The sequence below is a fragment of the Schistocerca cancellata genome, chromosome 9 (assembly GCF_023864275.1).
Source record: "Schistocerca cancellata isolate TAMUIC-IGC-003103 chromosome 9, iqSchCanc2.1, whole genome shotgun sequence".
Classification (NCBI taxonomy): domain Eukaryota; kingdom Metazoa; phylum Arthropoda; class Insecta; order Orthoptera; family Acrididae; genus Schistocerca; species Schistocerca cancellata.
In genome coordinates this window covers 384951884-384961052 of record NC_064634.1, presented here as the reverse complement: position 1 = coordinate 384961052, position 9169 = coordinate 384951884, and the positions used below count along the sequence as shown (strand labels likewise).

The following is a 9169-nucleotide window of genomic DNA, read 5'->3' as shown; positions in this document are numbered from 1 at the left end:
AGACTTCGAATACGATACTTAACTACATCACCATTAACACACAAAATTAACTATCTGTCCTAAAAAAGACAATGTGACACTAAATTAAGAAAAAATAAAATAACAAGAGTATCTGCTTACTACTGAAACAACAACTGGGTAAGGCTGCCACATAAATGTCAAAATACTGTTGAAACTCTAGCATTTGGAACTTCATAAACTTATTCCATAAAGGTAAATGTGGGGAGGAGGTGTTGTGATTGCAGGCAACCGGTAATGAAAGTTTGAATGGAAGGAAATAGAAAATTAACAACAAAGAGCAAATGCAAACAACATATGGTAAGTGAATGATGCACTACAATAAAAAGAAATGTAATTAGAAACCAAATAAGAGCCGGTGATATAGTTCCCACATGTGGACTCCAACACTGGACAAACTATAGTAGGAGTCCTGAATGGTGGTGGTTGAGTTTAGGCTTGTTTTGTGCATCTACATCATGCATTCTCTGACTGCCAATGAGTGTGAAGTAGTGTTCTGTGCACTCTACTGTGAACGTTGTAGACAATGTGAGCATTAGAAGTGATTGTGGAGAGACTGAGTGAATTTGTCTTCCATTAGTTGCGATCTGTCATCGCTGATGGTGGTGGTAACCAAAAAATTCTACACAAGCAAGAGATGTAATTTGCAGGATACACACTTTCTCCAAGCGCAAAGCACTTGTATGAGCATACTGCAACTGTTTCTTGGAAACGGCTACAATGCAAACCCTGCCTGAGCCTCGATCTGCTTTAACCAACAATTCATATCATCCACGCATCAGATTATAGGACTCATCTGGAGTAACAAGTAAGCAATTCCTCCTGTTACATTACATGGCATTGTCAACAACAAGGAACGGCCGTGGATTTGACTGACAGTTTGGTAGTGGTCATGGCTAAAATACCAGACAAAAGTTGCAGACCATTTGAGATATCAAATAAATGCTCCTACAGGTCACTCAACTTTTCTTCACAAGTTCTGACAATTGCAAGGCTGTGATGAGCACAGATCAGATGTCACAATGAGAATAGTGAAATGGTATGATTTGGGAAGTCACAGGGCATAACCAATTTAATATGGAGATTGGTTGCAATAGGTTCATTTGAGCAGTTACCGGACAACGCCAGGCAACAGGCTGTACTGCGCATGCGCAGCTACGATGATGTAGGCAGCCCCGTCCTTGGTGCTTGCTCTGCTCATACACTTACAGGCATCTGTAAACTCTTTGCCTTTGCAAATGTCTGCTTGTGTCTGTGTATGTGCGGACGGATGTGTGTGTGTGTGTGTGTGTGTGTGTGTGTGTGTGTGTGTGCGCGCACGAGTGTATACCTGTTCTTTTTTCCCCCTAAGGTAAGTCTTTCCGCTCCCGGGATTGGAATGACTCCTTACCCTCTCCCTTAAAACCCACATCCTTTCGTCTTTCCCTCTCCTTCCCTCTTTCCTGACGAAGCAACTGTTTGTTGCGAAAGCTTGAATTTTGTGTGTATGTTTGTGTTTGTTTGTGTGTCTATCGACCTGCCAGCGCTTTTGTTTGGTAAGTCTCATCATCTTTGTTTTTATATATATTTTTCCCACGTGGAATGTTTCCCTCTATTATATTTATGTATGTTCGTACATATATAGCATTAAGAGATCTTACAGTGTCATAAAAGGAACAGGACATCAGAGACTACTCCAACCAGCATGGGAATTTCATAAACCACAGTAAAATGCTTCATTCTGCTCTAATTGCCCATTTCTATGTCCAGATGCACTCTGGAGTACCTGATATTCAGCTTTTCATGTGGTTTTCATGATACCAATTTTCTACGAGGTCCAGTACTGTATTCTCATGTTTGGTTCTTTATTACGGTATAATGTCATTCATCCCAGAAAATGAAAATTTGCACTTGAAATTGAACGAAGTTGAAAGTAGCCAATAGTGTGGAATGAAACACTTCGTTCCAAATAAACTAACTGCTTCAGTAGAAAAAAAATAATAGAAGCAAATTTATCTACAAAACAGACAGAAATAGCTTCATTAAGACATTAATGGTTAATTACTAATCACGTAGAAATAACATAAAATTAGAAATTTGAAACTACTAACTTATTTTGGTCTTTCATGGTTATGAGAATGTATATTAATTCACTTGATGGCTCCCGGCCACAGAAATCTATTTTGATTTCATTTGACGTGGGAGCTGTAAACGAAGACAGCAGCAATATTTCGAAGACACAAAAGATATACACGGGTCATGTGGGGAAGGATCCCTCCACTATAACTCAGCTTGCTCTGCGCATGCGTGAATCTGCCAGCTTGGCCGCGCCAGAAAAATTTTTCCGGGTAGCATCTGGCTACTTGCTGCTACTGCTCATACAGCAAACAGCCACGCTTCAAGTAGCTAGAAGCGGGAAGAAGGCACTGCTCATACACGAATTCAGCTCTGTGCATGCGCACGAGCCCACTGGCAACTGCTCATACGAACCTAATGTAACAGTACCACATCTTGACATGGGCAGCATTGCTTAGGCACGTAAATACATAACCCCAAAAATTACTAGCACAGTCCACAATATGATACAATCTGTGGCAATGTTTATACAAGAAAGACAGCCCAATGTGGCTACTTACCAGCAGTGACTACCTGATTACACGATAGCTGCCTCAAGTAAATATTGAGAGTTTTATACAATGTGATCCAGCAGCAGGTCTATGAACCTGTTTTCAGTACTCCTCTCCTTTCAGCGTACAATTTAAATAAGTCACACTTTTACCACTACCTCCCACAGAAGTAAACCTGCCAACCAACTACATCAGTGTCACCGTTCTGTCATGTGCAGGAGTGACAATGGCGAGGCAACAGAATATGTCATGCTCCATGGTCACTGGCCATACTATTCAAGTGCTTTATAAATGACAGCAGCAGCCTCATTCAGCAGTTTCATTTCTAGTAAACCTATAAGAAAATCCGAGTGTACCAGAAGTGGCAACAAAAACTACATAGAGCTGCCATTTTCATCTGGGAGTCTTTTTATGCCATGCTGCCACGTTCCACTGAGTGGTACTGTGAGGAACTGAGTCTATCTGCAATGTGGCAGCTTCATCACCACTCTAAACACCTCAGACTCTCATGTGTAGCTATCAAGACTGGGATAAATGATTTTTATATTTTGTGCATGTCCCAAGTGTCTGCAAATTGAATAATTTTTCTACTAGCTCAAGCGTTATGTCTGAATTATCTGCAAACATTATGCTAGGGCAGTGGCATATGATGAAAAAGAAAGATACATGTTGGAGTAAACAAAATTTGTATGATGTTTCCTTGTACAAACAAGATCTTTTATAACATCCTTAAAGTCCTAGTCACTTAAAAATACAGACTGAGTATTAACTAAGTAGGCAAATTTCTGGTGGTGATTCCAAACAGAAAAAGGAACAAAAAGGCTCAAATTTCAAGAAATGGATGGTGAGTCTGCACTAAAGCAGTTAGTACTGGTATATTACATTAAGCGCTAAACTTGACAAAGAGCCATCCACACACATTGTTTGTTCACGGTACGAAGACACACGTAGGACATCTCCATGTGAAGTTGGAGACAGTCATTGGGACCACAGTATGTTGTAATTAACAGCCACTCAGTAGATACGTCTTCATGTGCTTACATATGAATGACTTTATTTTGTGGGGGCCTTTGGTTCAAATTCTGATTTTGCTGCAGACAGACATTTGTGTTACTCCTTTATCTTGAAGTGTATTAATGATTTTGCCCAAAACATATGAACCTTGGTAGTACTGACAAAATTATAGCAATTACTCACACTGGCAGCTTTTTTTTCCTGCTTTTGTCACATACCTGTTGAACTATTATTAATGATTAACTTCAAAGATGAAATCTACATTATTGTGGCAGACTTATCTGTAACATAACCTGGGTTGTAGGTTAGATTGGAAGATGAGTATCAGTCTGTGAGTTGGCAGAGCCTAAAAATGCGAATATTAAATCTAGTATGCGGTGACTGACCTGTAGTATAGCCCAAAGTCTAAGTTAGGTTGGATGGTAAGTGTTTTGTTGGTATTTGAGGAAGCCAATGAATATAAAAGCAAAATCTTTGATGTGACGGAAGGATCTCTAGTGTAGAAGGCGGTCAATGTTCGCTTGGAAGCTATCATTCTATTTCTCATAATGTTTCTGTTTACTTGCATCCAGAGTACTAGAGTGTATACATCAGTAGCAGAAATGCCACAGTGTGGAAAAGGTGGAAAACGAATACTCATTGTGAAATTACTTGTTGCGTGCATGTATGTTTGTCCCTGAAAAAAACTGATAGAGTGCACTTTAGCACCTATGTTACAGTGTTTGTTACATTAAATACTTAATAGCTCTTACATGATACAAAAAATTATTAAGACACTAATCAGCTATTCCACCATCAGAAAATCACATAACCACTCATGACAGATATTAACAACATATACTTCGAGGATATAGCATGGACAGCCCTCATAAAGTTTTATCCATTACACATCACATGATATTAATGTATTACTTAATTAATGCATATCTATCAATCTAAATGGCACTGATGAATATCAAACTAAATGGCACTGATGAACAACAACATTATTCTCTGTGTTGAAAGTTGTGTCATTTCAGCTAAGTTGAAACACAATGGTTTATTATTCACTTCAGGAGTATGTCATATTGTTTTTGTCTATGGTTAGGAATGTGGAAATGGGCAAAGACCACATGGATTTTGTTGGCCACTTACCCAGACAGAAAGCACCACCCAACTCACAAAACCTTTGCATTATTTTTTGGCTGTGTGAGCATGGCCCTTCCAAAGAATGAACAACCTGTGAGGCTGCTCTATGTTTGTACACAACCTCTAGAACAGCAGGTTCTACATAATATTGAGACCTACCGTGTGATGTTTTTCTTGTGAGGTTATCTATAAAGTGTAATTATGTTCTGAAGCAGTTGTTTGTGAGCAGACACTTGAACAGCACGTCCAAGAAGCCTGTGACACTATTCACCTACAGCCTGGAATATTCAAAAGAGTGAGGCAATCCTTGATGTGATGTGTGAATGCTTCCATTGCATCCCATGCAGGGACCTTGAACAGCTTTTGTAACATGGAACAAATTAATGCTACATAGTGTGTAATGCGATGTACCAGTACAAGTTGCCCCCTGCAGGCTCACTAACCCATTTTTGGATGTACATTGATCTGAATTCAATTTATTTTCTTTCTATTGTCAGGAATCATCTCTTCAATTAATCTTTCCCCCTTGCATTCTAAAGTGAGCTTTATCTTACTATTACCATGTAACTGGCTCTTAATGGAAAATAAATAGACAGGGCAGGAATGTGCCTCATACGTGGACATGCAACTGCAGTGGTTAATCTGGTATTGGGCTGTGTGAAACTTGATTGCCCGCTGGATCAAATGGACCTCGACAGATAACACAGGGCAGTGTCACCGCAGCCCTGCCACAGTGTTGCTACCCAAACATTCCGGCCAATAGCGTCCCCTGCAGCTGGCATAAATACTGCTACACTTCAACCGCTCAGTCAGTCATCTAATTAGTCTGATAACATCTGTTACTATCTCCACCGTACTACTGACTACTCGTCAACGACTTTGCTTAGGTATTAAATTTTCTATTTGTTCTTGATTTGGATTGTGGCTCGTACTTGACGTGTTGACAGCATTGTGTTGAAACTTCACTGCACTTTGTTGTTGCAGGATTTGCATTGACTTGGTTGTGTTGTGTCAGGTCTGGTGTTTGGTCAGCCCTGTTGCTAGATTCTGGCGTGGGTTTGAGTCCCATCCACAGGTGGTCTTCCTGTGTTGCATTGTCATCATTTCTCTCCTGTTTTTCTGGCATGGCACTAGTATCCAGCTACTCATGAATATAGCACTCTGTCATATTGATTCTGCAGAATAATGAAAGCACGGACCTTATATCCATGAAAACTTTTCGGTTTTGGGAGAAGTTCACATCAGCAATACCGTCACCATTTGACACAACATCACAAGAGTATTCCCTCTACACACCACATACAGCAGTATTTTCTTTGCCTATCACAGCAGGAAAGTAGGCAAGAGAAAATGGTGATGGTGGTGGTGTTGAAGGCAGTTGTGATGAAGATGGGGAGGAGGGGGATGGAGAGGAGGAGAAGTTATATAAAGAGGTGACAATAGCAGTATGCAAGAGGTAGTGGCTCTGGTCTCATAATCTGACATATGGCCGGGAGAGCGGTGTGCTGACCACAGGCCCCTCCACACACGCATCCAGTGACGCCAGTGGACTGAGGATGACACAGTGGCCAGTCGGTACCGTTGGGAATTCATGGCCTATTCGGTTAAAAAAAAATGGCTCCGAGCACTATGGGACTCAACATCTTAGGTCATAAGTCCCCTAGAACTTAGAACTACTTAAACCTAACTAACCTAAGGACATCACATACACCCATGCCCGAGGCAGGATTCGAACCTGCGACCGTAGCAGTCCTGCGGTTCCGGACTGCAGCGCCAGAACCGCTAGACCACCGCAGCTGGCCTGGCCTATTCGGGTCTAGTCTAATTTAACACTAGTATGTGCAGGATAACACAGAATAGATAGAGTGAAAACAATATTAACAATAAGTAAAAGAGTAGCTTATGGATGCTCACAGATGCAGGAGGGCAGGAAATTAAGTTAACAACATAAATCTCCAACTGCTACTGTTTTCTAAGCTAACACTTTTATAATCACAAAGTCTAATGCCATGATCAGAAACTGCAAATACAAAAACAGAGCTGAGATAAATGAAAATTCTTTTGTCAATAGGCTCTACACACAATGTTGTGATTTTGAGCAGTAGTTCTATCAGATGACTGTTACAAACACAGTTTATATTAACACATATTTTAAATTTTATCGAAATGTTAATTATAGAGATATTGGCCAACCATTCTCTCTCACACTTTTTTAATATTTCAAGTATTTGTTAGAACAGTGCAAATACCATGAGAAGCAGCTCAGACTAGTAATAACTAAATTACGACCGAGTGTACAGACAATGTTACACTCATACATTACTGGCCTTACAACAGGATGTCGAACATAGCCTTGTGGTATTCACTGGAAAATTTCAGCATAAAATTTAGTCATTTAAGGGCACAATAAATCTTACATACTGCGGAAAGGGATGTGTTATAAGACTGCAGAGTGTCTGGTGGTGTTCTGAACGATAAGGTTATTAGATAACTTGGTCAACACATGCAATTGAGGCTGATCGTGCTAATAGCTCAAGAAAGAGATGAAAGGTTATATGATTGTATGACTGAGAAAGAAAACACCAACTGCTCCATCCTTAATTCTACTGCTGACTTACTTTCAAGTAAATATTACAACTTTTCAATGCAAAGTCACAAAAATATTTAAAATGTGTTTCTTACAAACAAGACTTTTGCTTTATTAAAGCATGTATATAGCTTTCATACCAGGTGATATAAAATTCATGGCTTGCTCTCCCAATTTCAATAGTTCTGAGAGAATGTCATATACTCTGCAGGCCTTATTTCATCTTTGGTATTTCAGTGGTCTGTCCAACTGTTATGTGCCCAGAAATTATCTATTTTCAATTCGTTAAGACCTTTATTGTGCATTTTCTCTTGTTGAAGGACTAAATAATGCAGCAGGTGTTACAAAGGAAGGTAATTTTGTTTGAACAGCATTCTGCATTATGGTTTCACAGCAACAGTAAATTACAATAAAACTAATAATAATAACCCTAATTAAAGGCCAACCGACATGGACGTAGGTAACGTTACAAGCGGTAATTACTACTGTGGCACAATACCGTATACTAAATAAGCTTCCGAACAGTTAAAAACGAAGAAAGGAATATCTAAGTTTAATAAAAGTTCTGTCGATTACAGGCGGAGCCAGAGCGTGGACTGAACATGGGTGAGATAGGGAATCCACAGTTGACTTGAAAATTAAAGCCATCCGAGTATTGACAGTACCTAACACTGGGAAAGGCAGAAACACTAAATTCGTAAAGCCGAAGTAAGAATTCAATCCTGTCCCTGACGACTGCTTGTGAGATGCCTTTATCATCTACACTTTTCGTGTAGGGCATTTTCTTCAAGGCAGCCAGCTGTAGTTTGGATGTTATCTACTAATTTTCAGTCTGTTTAAGCATGCATAATAAAAGACGATTATAAACGTCACGACTTACCTTCCCACACAAACCAAGCGGCGTCTCCCGAAGTGTCAGTCCATTACCAACTGCACCACACCGAAATCGGGTTAAAATTAGCTGTTGGCAACTTGCGTGAATAGTATGAGATTAAAAATTAATTAATTTGTAAGAGTCTATTTTCAGATATTTTAATTATATACATTCCTGTAAACCATGTGAAACTCACTGTCGAAGAAAATGTATTATTGTGGGCAGTCAGTAATGTCGGTGAGCACTATGATTATTTTCAAATTAATACAAGGCTTTTTGATTATTATTTTAATGCTACGAGTAATGTTGTTCATGTGGAGTAGGCTTTGAAGTATAATGTAACGGTGAGTACCAAAAATGAAAATATTGAAATACGTCACACTACTTTGCTATAGTCAATAATTGTACGTTGGTAGAACCGTACAGAGCTGCCAAAGTTTTCTCCTCCCAGGTCGTTCCGGTAAATCCACCTTACTGCATTTTTTTTCTATGCAGATGTGACAAATTTTGTAAGTTTGTATATAGGTTTAAAAAATCTAGCATTATTCAAAACATTAAATGAATTATGCCCATGAAAAATGAAAGAAAGAAGGCTGGCATTAAGAGTTGATAAAATGTCCCCTTTCGGGGGTTGTGTTTTTATTATAATTTGATTTTGTATTTCACTTGCTTTGAATGAAGCAAACGTATTGATTATGTCATTGACTTCAAGTTTCGCAGCTGTGTCGTACACAATCGACAAGATACCGGTAGCTAACTCTGGCGATCTGCTTTCAAAGTGAATTCCACAGTGATCTCAACTCGTATGCCGGACATCAACTGTTTTTTCGCGGGAATTGCGGTCTTCACATATTTGATTTGAACTGTCTTTACGCGCGAAGTACACGTACACAACGCGGTAGCACATATACGTGTGGTCCGAAAGACATCGCTGCCCCGAGG

At 39.5% G+C, this 9169-nt stretch overlaps 1 protein-coding gene across 1 annotated transcript in view; it reads right to left on the bottom strand.

Moving 5' to 3' along the window:
• Window positions 1-8294, bottom strand: part of LOC126100360 (cellular tumor antigen p53-like) — a 96579-nt gene extending 88285 nt beyond the window's left edge. The window contains exon 1 of the mRNA XM_049910970.1: window positions 8234-8294. The gene's annotated coding sequence lies outside the window, so the exon portion shown is untranslated. The remainder of the gene's footprint in view (window positions 1-8233) is intronic.
• Between the last annotated feature and the right edge of the window lie 875 nt (window positions 8295-9169).